This window comes from Fragaria vesca, linkage group LG2 (genome assembly GCF_000184155.1).
Source record: "Fragaria vesca subsp. vesca linkage group LG2, FraVesHawaii_1.0, whole genome shotgun sequence".
In the NCBI taxonomy this organism is placed as follows: domain Eukaryota; kingdom Viridiplantae; phylum Streptophyta; class Magnoliopsida; order Rosales; family Rosaceae; genus Fragaria; species Fragaria vesca.
In genome coordinates this window covers 8,456,512-8,474,739 of record NC_020492.1, presented here as the reverse complement: position 1 = coordinate 8,474,739, position 18,228 = coordinate 8,456,512, and the positions used below count along the sequence as shown (strand labels likewise).

The 18,228-nt window shown below is 37.6% G+C and overlaps 1 non-coding gene across 1 annotated transcript; it reads right to left on the bottom strand.

Annotated features, from left to right (window-relative positions):
* Nucleotides 1-753: 753 nt before the first annotated feature.
* Nucleotides 754-3,442, bottom strand: LOC101292868. Its single transcript, XR_184133.1, has 2 exons — nt 1,898-3,442; nt 754-894 (listed from the first exon to the last, which is right to left on the bottom strand). It is a non-coding gene; the product is annotated as an uncharacterized LOC101292868 (transcript).
* Between the last annotated feature and the right edge of the window lie 14,786 nt (nt 3,443-18,228).

Below are 18,228 nucleotides of genomic sequence, written 5' to 3'. Positions count from 1 at the left end.
CGTTTATGAACACTTAAATAATTTACTAACAATAAAAAAATCTGAATATTTTACTAAAAAAAAACAATTGATCGAATTTATGTAGGTCTAGTAGTTCACTAATAAGATGAATCTTTAAATTAATTTGTTGATTAGGAATTAAAAGCTTTGGGGCCTCATTAGTTAGTTTTTATTTTTATTTATATGTTTCTTGCATTTTATTGTATCTTATATCAAAGTATTTAAGCGTAATGCTTGCTACGTCTTATATCATATCTATGTGCGTGTATTTTTTTATTTAACAAAACTGTCGCACAGTCGAGATTTTTGAAATTTTTGTGACTTATATTTAGCCCGGGTAACATTTCTATCCTGGTTCTACCACTGGTCATCATATGGCATCCCATGTTTACAGTACTTGGTTGAAAGATTGTCTCCCAAGCTGGGAAAGGTTGGTCGAAAGATTGTCTCCCAAGCTGGGAAAGGATCTATCCCATTGCCAACTATATATGACATTGCATGAGATGCAAATATGCTTACAAAGTTACAAGGCTGTAAAAGTCTCAATAAGTATGCCAGAAATACTTAAATTTGGAATGTCAGTGATATATATTATACTGGACATGTTTGTCGTCGTCTGTAACATTCTATCTGTTGTGAAGCTTCCGCCATTCATTCAATCATCTAGCATGCACACTAGACCTTTGAGCCAGGGTCTCAGTCAGGATTGGAATTCACCAAACCCTTGTACAGCTCAGAACAAGGATAAATTAATTAAAGGTGTGAGAAACATAATGGACTATTCACCAAACCAAACAAGGAGACAGCATCCACAACCTTGTAAGTTGTAACAGCAACTGCTAATAAGAATATCTCTGGGGAACATTTCTTCAGATAATGTAGATCCCATGAACACTGGAGATATGCAAAACATGAAAGGACTCTGTTAAGAACAGAAAAGCAAGGATAGAGAAATAAGTGAATGCAACATAAGCAAAAACCTGACTTGAATACGGTATAGTAGCAATACCTGCCTCCACCCAAAGGATGAATGATTTATCTATATACCCTCATCATCAGAAACAAAAACAAAATTTCTCTATTATAAATTAGAGGTCCAGCCCATTCATTTAGGTAATACAACTGGTTGTGGATGAGTCGCAAGGATATAAATTTGGTGACTCGATCCATTTCCAGTTATGCATGGCTCATGCATGTGGACACAAAGCATGAACACTACTTGAAATCAAGATTTTAAAAGGGGAAAGCTTTGCTGAGGCTATTTTGGCTAAGCAGCAGCGCTTTCTGAATGGCGTAGGCCTTTTGTAGTATAACTATTATAATACAGAAGACTTGCCACTGATTTCAGCAGAAGTGATATATACAAGAAGAACACATTATTAAGATACTGAACATCTGAAGGAATAGATCACATTCATGACTCAGTAAGTCCTAATTATTATTATTTACTATTTTCAGGCAAAGAAAAAGAGCCTCGGGCTTTTCCCTGCTGTGCAGTTTTTGCACCTGCATGCTTTTACCAGAGGCATTGCTGCATTTAGCCTAAAGCATGCCTTTAGGTATCCTTTTATAATCTGGCTGTAGTCTAATTGCAATCAACGATCTTGGGCATCCCAAAATAAACAACATGCAACTGGAGAGTTATAACTTATAAGCATATCTTCTTTTTTCAGAAAAGATCAGAAAACTTTTTTTAGGAATGCAGGAATTTAACCTTTATTATTTTCTTACCAAACCTATGGCCACTGGTTGCATTTCCAAGAATATTAGACATACACTAATACAGTACAAAAACTGAGTAAAGAAATGTTAAGAACAAAATCCTATCATGTCAAATAAACTGAGGTCCAATATCTGTAATATTCACCAATTGTTCTGAAACTTAATATGTATTTACCATAAGCTTAGTAGCCAAGTAGAGCCAGGTAGAACTTCTTCCTTCCTTGTAGCATTCGTGGATTCCTGGGAGGGGGCTGGAGGTGTATCCAATAAGCTTATAATTACCATAAGCTTTGACCACCATACCTGTTTGAAGTTTGAACAACCATGTACTCTGATTGATGTTTATTCTTTTGTAGTCAAAAGATTGCAGACTTCAAATCAACCAAGACTTCAAAAAAAAAGAAAAATTGAATATCTTGCATGCTTATAGTCACAGATAAGTTTCTGTTCATCAATTTACTATCCACCAAACCTTACCATTGCCAGTCATATGTTTTTGTTCGTCAAACATGAATAAGTAAAACCATTATGAAACTTTTGATTTTCAAATGACTATTCTCTACTTCTTCAACATTTAAACTTTATATCATAAAAAGAATGACCACCAAAAGGCAAATTATGAGCCTTTATGAAAGAAACATTGAGATTGACATTTACAAATACTAACTTGTCCACTGTTATAATCACCAGCTAGCTTGTAAGAGAAAGGTGCACAAGATTAGCTCGATTGTATGATGAGAAGAGGGAGCACGCACGTAAACACGCATGACTGTTTCATAGATGCTGACAAGCGTGCTCTCTCTCATCGTCAAACATATCCAATCACAGATGCCCTGCTAGTCACCCAAAGTCCATTCCACCACATGAAATTAACAAACACGTACAGTATCACATGCAAGATTGTATCGAGTCCCAACATCAACCCCCAATTCAGCACTGCCAATACAAATTCATCACTTCACTTTGATATGTTCCTTAATATCATGACCATCATTGTTTGTGATCACATTAGCAATCATGCTGTTTCATATAGGTCTTCTATTTGTTTAATTATTACTTGTATATAAAATAATTTAACTATATACTATATCACATATATACCAAGTGTTTTGCTCAAACTTTTTTTTGGTTAGCAGGGAAATATCAATTCCAGACTTCAAGTGAAACAAAGCTGACTGCTAATTGTCTTTGTTTTTTGCATGCCAACTGATACCTGAATGTTGATCACTACCAAATCAAATTATCTTATATCACTGCTACACCTCATGTTCCAGTAATATTGAACTCTTTAAATACAATAATAAAAAATCAGAAGTATTTAGAGAAGTTTAACAAAATTATTTTAGCCAAGATATTATTGAGCTCAAAAATACAATTATGTAAATTGAATCAATTATATTTAGTTTTCCAAACAAGCTAGTGACAGTGATGTATAACAAGATAACACATACATGCTGATGCACTAAGAGATTGGTCCATGAACAATGACGTACTACTTCATCAACATCTAGCTAATATAACCTCTAAATCATATCAATACATACATCAACCAACTAAAATGCTAACCTTATCCATGTTGAAGAATTAGGTGATTGACACAGATAATTGATAAAATTACACAACGTTATAAGCTTACCAGCTAGTTTACATGCAAAAGATGTAATATAGCGACTAGGATAGACCTGGATGAGAGCAGTTCATATAGTTACTGCGAAAAGCCGGGATTTAAATGTTTCCCACTAATCACATATTCACAAAACAATCTCCACACGTTTCATCAAAAATAAACACAGTTATTAATGTAACTTCTTATAGCCAGTAACCTGATAATAATGAACACTATCATACGCAAGATAAGGCTCTCGCTCCACGGATCAAAAGTACACCAGGTTTAACAGGCTGATAAAAAATTCATCAAAAATAAACACAGTTATTAATGTAACTTCTTATAGCCAGTAACCTGATAATAATGAACACTATCATATGCAAGATAAGGCTCTCGCTCCACGGATCAAAAGTACACCAGGTTTAACAGGCTGATAAGAAAATTTTCTTGTACCCCCAACATCAACAATATGTAACCTTTAATATATAGAACCTAAGGCTTGTAGATCAAAGAAATTTAATATGGACCAAAAAACTGGGAAATTATGGCCGGTTTGCAAAGTTGGTGATCATAGAAACTCCAAAATAAAAATGAAAATCTGAAAATGAAAATCAAATCCATGAACTTGTGAAAGCCAGATCAGCAGAAACATGAAAGTACTCCAAAGAAGAAGAAGAAATAAATTTGGTTGAAGTGTATGTACTTTAAAGACATAAAGCCAATCAAAACATGCAGAAGAGCCTTCAACAGACTTGATTGAGAAAAATCTGTATTCTAAGCTTTAAACGGTACCGGTAATCAAAATCCTTTGAAGCTTGAAACTTTAAATCAAGAATTTTTGCAACAGTATAAGCCAAACATTCAGGAATACTCAAATTCTTAAGGAAAAATCTTCCACGCACGTCTTCCTCTTCCTAGCACATCAGAACTGAAACCCCACTATCAAGTTGCAGAAAAGAAGAATATCATCATAATTTCAGTAATTCTTCCAATCATTTCTCTAGTCTTTACTACCCATAAAGCAATGCATGAAGATCAACTTGTAAGGAAACCCTAACGTTCCATCTCCCAGGCATATTAACCACACAAAGGCTCAAACACATCAACAAAACAAACAGCTAAACATTTCCTCAAGACAAAAAAAAAAAAAAAAAAAAAAAATAAGAAAAATAGAAAAAAAGAGTAAGAAACATACATAACTTCCAAACCCTAAATCAGAGTCAAACAACAAAACACACACCAAAGCCAGAAGAACAAAGCAAACATGCAAGAGAGTGAGAACCCACTAGTCTGGATATTGGAAGAAGAAGCTAGAAAGATCAAAGCTTTAGTCTCTCAGAAGAGTCAAGAACTCGCTCTCTTTCAGAACTTGTGTTTGTTTTGTTTACTGGTTTGGCCAAAGACCAGATATTTATTAAAGCAAACAAATAGTGGCAAATTAACAGCTTTACCAAACAGAGAGGGACAGAGAGAGATGAGAGGGACACGACTATCGAGAATGGCATTAGAGCACCGAACCCCTAAGCCAATGGCCTTTCAGATTAAACCTTAAAGTTAATTACTATTAAGTACTAATAATGATGGATTAACGGTACCATTTTATGACGAGTCCCATCACCCACTTGTCTTTTAGTACACTTGATTAACGGTCCACAATCTTCCGCTTGGGCCGAGGCATAAGCCAAAAAGACCGAGCGAAGGGTAACAGTCACGCGCGGGGTCAGGTCCCAAACACTTGACCGGGATTACCATGTCGGACTCAGAAGTGGAGAGCACGTGTCAACGAGTGCGTGTGGGGCTGGGTTAGGAAGGGGAAGATATGTTTTGTGATAAAATTTTGATCGTCCTTGGTGTCGGATGTTACGTCTCTTTCTTTCGTCACCCTCTCGTACCTCGGCTGATGGTGTTAGGGTTAATGCTACCGTCCTTGACCTTGACTTGCAACAGTGGCCACCGTGGTTTGGATAAGGATGAAACGAGTTAAGTCCGGCTGAAAATCAAGGTGTTCATGTTTGATTTTTATTTTTTTATTTTTATCGAGCTCAAGCCGGATCGAAGCTTGAATTTTTTACATAATGGAAATATCATTAGATATATAACACGACTGCTAATCTTAATATCATCTTCAATCTTCGGTCTAAAACACATAATAAGTTTAGAATTTATAAAATCTCATCTCCAACCTATTATCCAAGTTGATATGATATAATTAAACAATTGAATTTCACTCTATGTGTGATTAAATGATGATATATAATGATTAAATAGGTTTGAATTTTACCTCTAAGGGTTGGAGATGCAAAACCTATATTTTACCTCTGATTAGTGATTATTGAGATTAGTAATTAATCGATGGGTTCCTTATTTCCTGTATAATTATATTTTAGTATCTTTTTTATTTATTAAAAATACATAAATATATAATTATGTTTGCTGTGTCGGAAACTCAGTTTTTGAGTTTTGCAGTGTTGCCTTGTCACGTTGTGTCGTGTTGCCATGTCCGTGTCCGTGCAACTTAGGGTTTGGGTGACCTAAAATTTAAATATATGTTTAGGTTTTAGACCAATTGTTTCAGATGCTCTAATGTCTAATACAACACATTTCCTACTATGTTGCCGCTAGAAAATAAATCTGACGACACTAAGTTTCATCATGTCAGTAGGAGGCTGCGAGCCTACGACCATTTGACCAAGCAAAGAAGACGCCACCTACCTAGAACATATAAAGCATACGAGGTGCATAGAATGGAAGCAAGCCTATTTTGTCCTACCAAAAAAGGGTATATTATTACCAGCATAAAGCCACACCTTACTAAACCTAAAACGTAATAAAAAAAATATAACATGCATAAAAGGAATCATTGCCCAAAAACAGGCCATGGCCCATAGTTCACCGTAAGGGTGGGCATAAACCCACACAGGGAAAAAAGACCGAACCGGACCGACCGGGCTGGGCCAGATTTTTTCACAGTCCCTCATTCACTTTTTGCCAGTCCAGGCCGGTCCCGATCCCTAATTTTGAGTAAAAGTTTAGGCCTGAAAGACTGGCATCCATATGTGTCGTTCAACGATTGGTTAATTTTAGTAATTCTATACTAGTACCATAGGTTCTACCACACATGATTAGTCAAATTTGAGTAAACCTAGCCCTAAGTCAAACACTCAGACATTCAGACTCGAGTCACTCGACTATGCCTCTTTTCCTCGACTGCGCCTCTCTTCCTCTCGATGAGACGACGACGACTGTGCGCGGCGTGACTATCTTCCTCTCGACAACGCCTGCCGGCCTGCACGCCTGTCTGGTTCTCTGCCTCAGTCACCCACCGCCTCCGATAAGTCTTCGCTTCCATCTCTCTTCTCTCAATCTCATTCCCTGATTTCCTATCTTCCTCTCAAATCTCATTCCCTATCTCAATCGATTGTGATTTTGGACTTGTGAAGTTTTGGTTGTGTTAATGACTTCATGATTCATTTGATTCATTCTCTCTCTTTCACTGTTTCGATTGTGATTTCGATTCTGATTGCATAGCTGATAGCTCGATGTGTTAGTTACTTAGTTGTTTTCGTATTAGACTATTAGGCATAGCTCATATTAGGCTAAACTGATAGCTTGACTTTTCAATTTCATAATTAAGTAACAGAGGCTTGTTATACTTGTTTTCAATTTCATATTTTCATAATGTTACTGGTTGTGTACTTATGTTTATGGAGATTTGAGATGTCGTCGTGTTCTTCACAATTACGGCTGTTATTTAGTCAGTAGTAATAGTGACACTGGGTGTTACGACTCAGGAGATGACAGTGAAGAAGTACCAGGTTAGAGACTGAGAGATGAGATCATTTCTAGTTATTGTGCTTTGTATACACTAGTAGGACGGAAGACTTAAGAGACAAAACAATTTCGTGGCATCAGAGACCGTCTTCGTCGCATAGGTACCTACGCTACCAAAAGTCGGTCACATAAGAGTCGTCGCATAAGTGGTGTCGCATAAGAATCTATGCGACGAAAACAACATATTTGTCGCTACAATATACATGATGCGACGAATAAACCTTCGTCGCACATAAATGAAGCGACGACTATGGGGCCACTTATACGACGAATGTCGTCGCATATATGTTGCGACGATATGTTTTTCGTCGTCAGTAATTCTATACCGGCGAAAAACGGTGCAATTGCCGACGAATGGTTAATTCACTTATGCAACGAATAAACCAGTTTGGTCGCATAGATGTTCCGACGAACAATATCTCGTCGTCAGTGAACCTGTAGCGAAGAAGGTGAGTGCAATTGTCGATGAAAGCTTTCTTTACTTATGCGACGAAATGTATATTTTCGTCGCATAATGCTTTTCACTGAGGCTAGTTTTATTTGCTTTTTGCTTGTCCTCCCTGTTTCACTATCATCATCATCATCATCAATTCATGATCATCTACAGAAACTATAAAACTGGAAATTTAGCAAACAATGAATTTTCATATATGCATAATTTGTTCATACAAAGTCTTTACTCTTTAGTAACACCTTGAATTGCAACTAAACAAAACCATTCATTCATCCTAGCTTAGCTAGCCTATCCTTTTCCAACTGAACAAAACCAACTGCACAAACCTTAAAGGCTTCTCCATCTAGCTAGTCTATTCTTCTCCAACTAAAGAAAACTAACTGCACAACAACCTAACCTTAAAAGCTTCTCCATGTAAACAAAACCAACTGCACAACAACCTAACCAAAGGCTTCTCCATGATCTATACAAAACCAAAATAGTGAAGCATGCAGTGATGTACCTAGCTAGTTCCTCTCAGGTTCCATGTTGTTCTCTGCATAAACATTTTGTTGTAGAGGTTGTTGGGAAAGGACCGGTGGAGGACACTCAGTCTGCTGCGTCATAAAAGACATCAATGCTGCTAGTTGCTGCTTCACCAATGTCATCTCTTCACTAACTTTTTGCGCAACCGCCTCAGCTTTTTCGGCCCTGTCCTCAGCAATATGTAATCTCTCCTCCACCTCATGAACTCGAGAACGTGGAGTGGAAGATGATGACTGTCGAACACTTGCTCTTCCAAGACCACGGATCTCTTTCCCGGCTCTTCTGCCGACTCCTGCTTCAAGCACCTTAAGATTCATTGACCACTCCAAAGGTGGGAGCTCAGCCTCCGGGATGTCAGGGTTTGCATTCTTCTGTGCATTTTTCAATTCAATGGCCTCTTTCTGCATTTCCTCCTGCATTTAAAAAAAAGTCTGTAAATATTATTTACATAAGAGATAAGCTTGTAATTAGATTTGGAATTTAAATTCATATTGCAGTTGAAGAGCAGTTAAGGGTTTGGTAACCAGTGAAGGAAAATAAGTTGGAGAATGATGGAACTGTTATGAATCTACTACATATTGCAGGCATGTAAATCTACTAAATGAAGAATTGAACTTAGAGACAAGTAATGAGAAACTGATATCATGACTTGATTTGCAGAAACTGATATTGCAGGTGATATTGAACTTAGAGACAAGCAATGAGAAACTGATATTGCAGGTGATATTGAACTTAGAGACAAACAATGAGAAACTGATATTGCAGGTGATTGATAGTGATATATGTGTTTTGTATATGTTCATGTTTTCTGCAGAATTAGGATAGATTGAGTTCAATCCTAAGCGCAAAAACCAAATTCAATATAAACAAACTGATATCATAACTTGATCTAATATACTCAACAGTAACAAATTCACATTCACTAAGACACAAGACAAATGCATTCACATTCACATTCCTACAGAGATATGAAACTTAGCATAACAAATTCACATTCACTAAGACAAAACACAAATGCATCTGCACCAACTGAAAATTATTTGCACAATATATGTAAGCTATTTGCACTAGATTTCATTAACTTACAAGATTTTTGGCAGCTTTAGGGTCGTTGACTGTGTCATACGTCTCCGTGTAAGCTGGGATAACAGGAAATTCCTCACCCTTCTCTTTGTGGTGGACCACCTTATAGATGATAGGTAGCCGCCCCGTGTGGTGCTCCGACTCCTTCTTACCACGGTTGGTCTTGTTAGCCGCTGATCGTGTTTGCCAATCACATAGTAGTTCTTATAAATATAAGAATTAAATTCAGTTTACCCCTTTGTGGTTTGGGGGTGACTTTATGTTAGTCCTTACACTTTTATTTTCATCAGTTTACCCCTTGAACTATTTAATTTCTGTGTGCCGTGCCCAAATTCTCATATTCCGTTTGAATTGACTGTTAATTATCAGCAATTAAGGTCCGATTTGGACAGATAAGGTCCGATTTGCCCAAATTCTAGATACGGGCCTCATAGTTAAGGTTAAAATTATCAGCAATTCATGTATGATTTGGACAGAATATAGGATATTGGTCATGCTTGAGGAAAATTCGAAAGTTTGAGGGGTAAACTTATGAAATTGAAAGTATAAGGATTAACATGAAGTGACTCCTAAACCTCATGGGGTAAACTGAATTTAATTCAAAATATAATGGATCATCAAGCTTATACCACATCATCTAATACAAACAAAATTATTATGCCTCTTAACATGCTTATAAGACAAAAAAAGATAATGAGATTACATTTTGGAAAAAAATCAGTAACGAACAAACAAAATTAGAGAAACTTGATGCTTTTGCTAATTTATATGAATTATTTCAATCAGAAAAAAAAAAAATCTTAAGAAGGTACGTACTCAAGGTATTATAATGATCAAACTCACCAATTCTACAAGGTACTCAAGGTATTATAATGATCGATTGCTTTTATGGAATTGACATATGCATTATATAACTCAAGGTATTATAAGAGGCCTTGCAAGCACAAGATATAACTAAAGTTTGATATTAAGAAGACAAAGTGCTAAGCATTTGTGTATTCCATAAAAGGTATAGAAGAGAAACAAAGAAGCCTTTGCCACTGTTCTGTGTCCTTATGTCTTGCCATAACCAAAACCATATTTCATATATCAAGCCTTTCTTGTCTAACAATAATATGACAATTTTGAGGGCCAATTACATCAACTCATAACACTCAGCAAAAAAACTACTAGTCTAACCAAAATCCCATATTGTTTCCAACTCTAACCATTCAGCAACAAAACTACAACTCTAACCAAAATAAATACCAAAGTGGCAGCAAAATAATTCTTTTACCTTGAAATCAGGCGACTCAAAGTGCCAGCAAAGCCAGTCCCACTCATCCTGCCTGTGTATCAAATCTGGCGGAATTCTTTCTCTCCCATACTTCTTATAGTGCCTTGAGAAAGTTCCTTTTCCAATCTCGATATATAGTACCCGCCTTATCTTCAAGCTACGCCCACATTCGTTTATCCCCAAAATCAATTTTAAAATATGGCTATAACACAAACAACAACTCATCAGACTAATTTGAGATAAACAATCATAAAAATAGTAGATTCACCATATAACACAATCAATATGTCATCACCTTGTAAATTGACATAATGAAATAAGATTATTAGAACTAGATATATGTAGCTAATATGCATATCCATTATGCAGTGAGCTAAATAGATGAAATAAGATTATTGGAGTTTAAATTATAGTATCAGTAACATATCTAAGTGTGTTATGGTGAATTAGAAATACTGCAATACTTAGTTATTCAGTAACATATCTAAGTTAAGATATGATCCTTGTCTGAAAATAAAATAGAAGTTATGTCAGTTTCCTTGATGGAAGGAACTGCCATAACTGCAAAACACACACACAAACACAAACATTCACCATAACCAAAGTGGTAAAACTTTGACATGTAAACTAATTCCACACAAAAATTTTATTCTCACATTTCCAAATTCCAATAGTACTAGTGTCCTACTAATGGAGAAACCACAATCATCACCAAATGTCCATTCCAGTACTTCAACTTCTACTACATGTGATTCGCTCAACATAACACAAACACAAAAGAAAGAAAACTGAACATACAAGAGAAGAGAACAAAAGGAAGAAAAAAAAATTAGGAACAATTAGTTTGCTTGCACATAGCTAGATATAACCAACATTGCAACAAATATACAGTCCAAGTAGCTAGCCTCATTAGTTTTTCTCACATTACCCTCCACCCTCTCTAGCTAAAAATGAGTTCTATGACTGCAGTTCTTGTGATTGCAGTCAGTTTTGTTCAGGCCATGTATGCAGGCTTGACCATCATCTCTCTTTTCCTATTCTTTCCTTACTGCTCACCCTCCCCACCTCCTCATTTCCCCAAAGCTTTATCCTTTCCCCAACCAAACATCAAAAACACCATACTACTAAACAAAAAAAAAGAAAAAAAGAAGAAGGAATAAAGTAAAACACCTAAGTAAATAAGATAAGAAAAAAACAAAAAGGAGGACAGTGTTGAAAAACAGTTCACAAAATTCACCATAACCAAGTTCAAGTAACAATCACAAGACCCAAATTTCATATATCAAGTCTAGTTTAACACGTATGACACAAACACAAACATTCACCATAACCAAAACCATCTTTCATATATCAATTCTACTACATATCAAGTCTAGTTTAACACCTATAACACAATCACAAGCATTCATCATCTCCACGTTCAATTAACAATCACAAGGGCCAAATTTCATATATCAAGTCTAGTTTAACACCTATAACACAAACAAGTAATATACACCATGTAAACTGACAGAATATATATAAAAACGACTCATTCACTTTAAGTGCAGCAGGATTCTTACCGTAAGCCCGTCTATCAACTTCTTCTTCTCAGAGTCACCGAGGCATTCCCAGTTTTCGGCCGACAACTTGACTTTGGATCGAATTATGCAACCAATGCTATTGACCAGGAGGCTGTTCACTGCTGATGAAGACGGTCCTCTGATAAAGTCGTCATACACAATTTCGATCACGCCGGTGCACTTCACAATACGCTTGACTTTTTCCAGGTTGCCGAACCCTCGTCGGCGTTTTGGGGGAGGTCCGGTGGACTTCTAAGTACCCCGTCGAACACTACAACCATCGGACACCAGTGGAGCTTCTGGGGCCACATTGTCCAGCTCATCCTCATCCAGTGGAGGAGCTGTAGACGCAATCAAGGCTGGTGGTGGAGGTGGAGTTGTTTCACCATCTCACTACCAAGACAAGCACTTTAGCCAACGAAAAAGTTTCGTCGGCCTGTTAGCTTAATTCGTCGGCTATAGTTTCGTCGGGAAAAGATCGTCGGCAATGACTTTAGCCGACGAAAAAACTTTAGCCGACGAAAAAAGAAGACGTCGTCGGCTATAGTCCCACAGTTTAGCCGACGAAAAAATGTCATCGGTTTTTTCCCAGACTTTAGCAGACAAAACAATAAGATATTCGTCGGCTAAAATGTGTAATAAAAAATAAAAAAAATAACTATAGCCGACGAAATATAGTCTGTTTCGTCGGCTAAACCTTATAAAAAAAATTAAAAATACTATAGCCGACGAATATAGTATTTAAATATCGTCGGCTAAAGTTGCTGGTTTTTGAAAAAAAAAACTGCAGAAACTTTCGGCCACCTCCAATCACCACCAAAATTTGATAGAATCTTCCTCTCAACATTTCGAACAACTTTCTAGAAGAAGTCGAAGCCCAATTCTAAGCCTAAACAGGTCAATTGAATCAAAATATAAAAATCCCCAATTTTAAACCCTAAAAACTTCAAATCTTCGATTCTCCTCACACACTCCGAATCGAGCTACCAAATTCTAGGGGAATGTAGTAGTAATCAAACTCAACTTATCCATATATAGAACTCACCAAATGGTGACCTGAGGAAGGAGAAATTCGATCGACACCGAATCCAAACCGGCGGAGTTTTGGAGCTCGATTTATCCCTCACGGTGGCCCCACTTGATACACCACCTGTCCAGCAATAAAGTAGAGATGACGGCGAAGCTTTTGGGACAAGTGTGGCGGTTTCCGGTTGCTTGACGACGGAGCTAGGCCGAGAAGAAAATCCAGAACTTTTTCTGATTTTCTGACTTCTTACTATCCACCTCCGGTAAAACTTCTATATAAAGAACTTTACCCGACGAAATTCTTTATTTTCGTCGGCTAAACTCTTTTTAAAATTTCGGTTGACCGCCAAAAAATTTTGGTTGAAAATTTTTCGACTTTAGCATACGACTTTTCATATATTTTCGTCGGCTAAAGTCCGTTGAAAATTTTCCTCCAAATTTGGTTTACCACCAAAAAATTTTGAAAATTTTTCGACCTTAGCCGATGACTTTTTTAATATCTCGTCGGCTAAAGTCTATAAATTCACGAAAACGCTCATATCTCCCTCTATATTAAGTAGTTTGGTCAAACCTTCCACACGAAAAACTTTCACGTAGATGAGACGCAACCACCTATATAAAAATTTTGAGACATTTACCTTCCGACGATAGGGCTCCCCATAGGGAATAATAACTCTAAATAGAGTTGACCGCTACTATCGGCACCGAGACGTTACCCGATTTACGTGATTTTTGAACCATAACCGTATTTCACCATTCTGAACACATCTTATTTCATGAGATTTTTGATAATTTTGCTTCCTATGTAGAGTTGGTTCACAAAGTTGTATAACCTACTAAGCAAGTTATACAACATTAGTAGACACGTTGTGATTCCGATGACTAAAATTCAAAAACCAAAATTCGACCGTCTGATATGATCATTATGACGAAAGATGTCTATGGTAAAAAATTCAACTGGATTCGACAACGTTAAGGGCTCGATCGAAACAGTCAACTCTAATCTAGAGAGTTGAAAACTGCATTTTGAAGCCCTAAAAGGACTCAGATGGCCAAAAAGGCCCATATGTCATGGCATAGAAATGAGTTTGACTCGTAGGGCCGTTACGCTTCCGGAAAGGTATCACAATAGTCAATCGGACACTAAACGCCAAATCTGCAGCATAGTGAATAATAAGGGTAAATTGTATTGACCGCAACTATCGGCACCGAGACTTTACCGGAATATCGTGATTTTTCAACTATAGACGTATTTCACCATTCTGGTCATATCTTATTTCACGACTTTTTTGCGTTTGAAGGTTCTACGTATAGTTTTTTTTTTCTCAGATGAGTTGTTGTCCAAATCGGCAAATATAAGGCACTTTAGCCGACGAAATTATATTTTTCGTCGGCTAAACTTTTAAAAAATTTTTCGGCTAAAGTTGACCATAGCCGACGAAAATTTTAAATTAGCCGACGAAAAAATAATTCGTCGGCCTGGTTTTTTATTTTCGTCGGCTAAAACCTTTCTTCTGGTAGTGTCTCCCGATGACTGGTCAGGCTGTTCTCCTGTCGGCCCCGCCGTATTCTCTGTTGGACGGGCCGTATTCTCCGTCGTGCCGGAACCAAATTGGACTGCACAAGCCGATCGTAATCTCTCCGACGCAATCTCCCTGGCCCTTTTCTTCGTCAATGGTGGCATGCTTGGGATTAAAACTCGGTTTGGATGGTATTGGAATTGGGAGAGCGAAGTCAAATTGGGATTGAACCCGAAATTGGGATTGGATGGGAGGACCAATTTGGGAGAGAAGCCGGGGAGGCGAATTAGGATTAGGGTTGAGGGTTTCGAAACTGGGGAGGGATTAGGGATTAGGATTTCAAGTGATTCTGGGGAGGAGAACTGTGAACGAGGTCAAAGCAGAGTGAAGACGTTGGCCGGAGTTGATCGATGCGAAATAGAGTTCGAACTGGGTTTGGGTATTTAGTTATAGATCATGCGACAAATTTAGTTATTTCGTGGCCCAATCTAGATATTCGAATTTGGGCCCAAATATTTGGCGCAAAACTCGTACGCGCTATATTTTTAGGCCCCGTTGCGACGAATAACTATTTTTCGTCGCTTATGACATATCTTTAGCGACGAATTTAGGATTTTTCGTCGCAAAAAAATAAATTTAAGTATATTTTCATTAAATACATTTATTTAATAATTAATCTTTGAACACTACGAATATAGTAGTTTCACAGTACAATGTTATATGTTCACATGCACATCGAATTAGGTCTAATAATAAATTTAATACTCAATCGCTATCCTCGTAATCTGGATCTTCTAGATCATCATCGGGAATTAAATCTTCATCTTCATCTTCATCGTTAATGAAATCGTCAGTAGGTAGGAAGTACGGCAGTGAACCGAAATCGAACTCTTAACCTGAAATTGGAATGTACTCGCCTTGTGGGAAGTGAATGTCGTTATTGATGCGAATAGTGCTTGTGTCCGGGATGTCAGAAGTTAAAGGCTCTTGATATGGTTTAAGAGCCACATTCTCAATATTTTGTTCTACCCGGCCCCCTTCAAGTGTGGTTGCGTTAAACATACTTCTATGTTCCATCACGTTAACTACTTTTCAACCCCCACCAGCTTTCGGATCATCAAGATAAAACACTTGTTTTGCTTGAATGGCAAGCACAAACGGGGCATGCTCATACCAACTTGTGGATGTATTCATTGATAATAGCCCGTGATCTATCTTCGTACTCCTCGGAAAATCTGGGTCAGTATTGAACCATCTACACTTAAACAACACAACTGGCATACCTGCTAGATATAGTAGTTCGATGACGGCAACAACAATTCCGTAGTATGCAACATTATCCTTACCCACTACCATGATACCACTGTTTTGTGTCTTCCGACGTTGATCTCGTCGTTCTGTCAGGAACTTAACACCGTTGACTACACAAGCCGCATAAATATTATGTCCTTGTGGCATACACGCCAAATGATGCAAGTGCGGAGAGTAATCTTTGTCTTGACGTTCTTGCATCCTCATCACCTACAAACAAATAAAAATATATAAGTTAAAAATTATGATCGAAAATGGCATAATTTTCCCCAAATATTGAAATGGGGAGATTAAACGTACCCATTTTAGGATATATACAGGAAACGTTTTCTTATGCCTCTCTTCATGCCTGTTCTGATACTTAAGTTGAATAAGTCTCAAATGAGCATCTCTATATTCCTTGACTTCGTCACAGTGTTGCAGTACCCACCAATGAGCCTCACATAATTCATCTTCTCTTAAAATTTCTGAATTAGGTAAGTTACCAAACATTCTTATACCTTCAAAGACAATTGAGAGGTTAAATGTAGGTGTTCTTGCCGGGTCGAGACCCTCTGTGGCGTCTGTATTATGGAGATATGACTTGCAATACGTTACACACTCATGTGCAATGTATGCGTTAGCTATTATCCTTCTGGCTTTGCTCTGTTTTTAACAAAACATTTATACCCACCAAGTTGTCTAAAAATAAAATAGTTAGTACAAATGAAAATATAGGGAAAATATGTAAATAATAATAATGTATGATTAAGGATTTAGGGTTATAATCATACCTTTCTATGAGAAACATCCAAGTAAAGTGTACTGGACCAGTAAGAAGCACTTGTTCGGGAAGATGGATCATGAGGTGAACCATTATCGAAAAGAAAGTCGGGGGGAAGCCATCTACGGTGACCCAAGTAAACAATCCTGTCCGCGTGACGACTAACATCAATGTTCTCTAAGCAGATGGGACAAGCCTTGTACCCTTGAGTGGTATGAGAAGATAACATACCGTAGCCAGGAAAGTCGCTAATTGTCCACATCACGACTGCTCTCATCCTAAATGAAGTTTTACTATGTCTGTCAAAAGTGGGGATTCCATTTTCCCATAATTCTTTTAGCTCATCAATCAACGGTCTCAAATACACATCTAGACACTTTCCTAGAGAATTGGGACCTGGAATTAACAATGCCAGAAAATTATATTCCTTCTTCATACACATCCACGGTGGTAAATTGTACGGCATTAAAATAACAGGCCAAATGCTATGAGACAGAGTCATATTGCCGCTAGGATTGAACCCGTTTGCTACTAGTCCGAGCCTTACATTTCGAACGTCTTCCGCAAAATCAGGAAATGATGCGTCAAAAGATTTCCAAGCCTCCCCGTCTAAGGGGTGTCTCAGAACACCGTCATCTTCCCTAGGAAGACCGTGCCATCTCATCTCCTCTGCAGTCTCTGATGACATGTACAAACGCTGCAGTCTCAGAGTTAACAGGAAATAATGAAGCACCTTCACAAGAATAAGTTTCCCTTTATCTGAAGAAGCCTCCTCATCATACCTCGGCTCATTGCAAATGGGACAGTAAATAACATGCTTGTAATCTCCGTAAAACAGCACGCAATTATTCTTGCAGGCATGGATCTTTACATAATCAAGGCCGAGGTCGCCCAGGATCTTTTTTCTTTTATAATGACTCTAAGGAAGTCTATTTACAGGAGGAAGCAAAGTTTTGATAAACTTTGAATAGTCTCCATAATGTTCATTACTCGTTCTGTGTTTTACTTTCAAATGCATCTGTGACATGATGACACTCAAAACTGAAGCTGGACAGTCGTCGTACACTGATGTCTGAGCTTGTTCGAGAAGCCTGTTATACCTCTCATACTCTGACATGTCAACTGCCTCATTGACATTGGGGGTATCATCATCAACTGCCACTTCTTCATATCTTGAAGCATACGGGAAAACATCATATAACATATTTATAGCGGGGTATATAGAAGGGTCGGTAGTACCACTAGATGACCCAACTTCATGAATATAACTTGCTCGAAATTCTGCTAGTGTAGGATTATTTTCCTCCACCTCACCGTGTTCCGTCCATATAGTATAATTATTCCACATACCAAAATGTGACAAGTGTTGTTCCATACCCGATCGTGTCTGCCAATCATTGCACATACATTTTCTACATGGACACTTGTGCCACTCAGTTCCTGGGGCAGCATGATAATCAACAAATCTCAAGAAATCAAAGATTCCCTGTATATACAAGTGGTGACACCTGTCGTATAACATCCAGCTTTTGTCCATGTTTTGCATCTG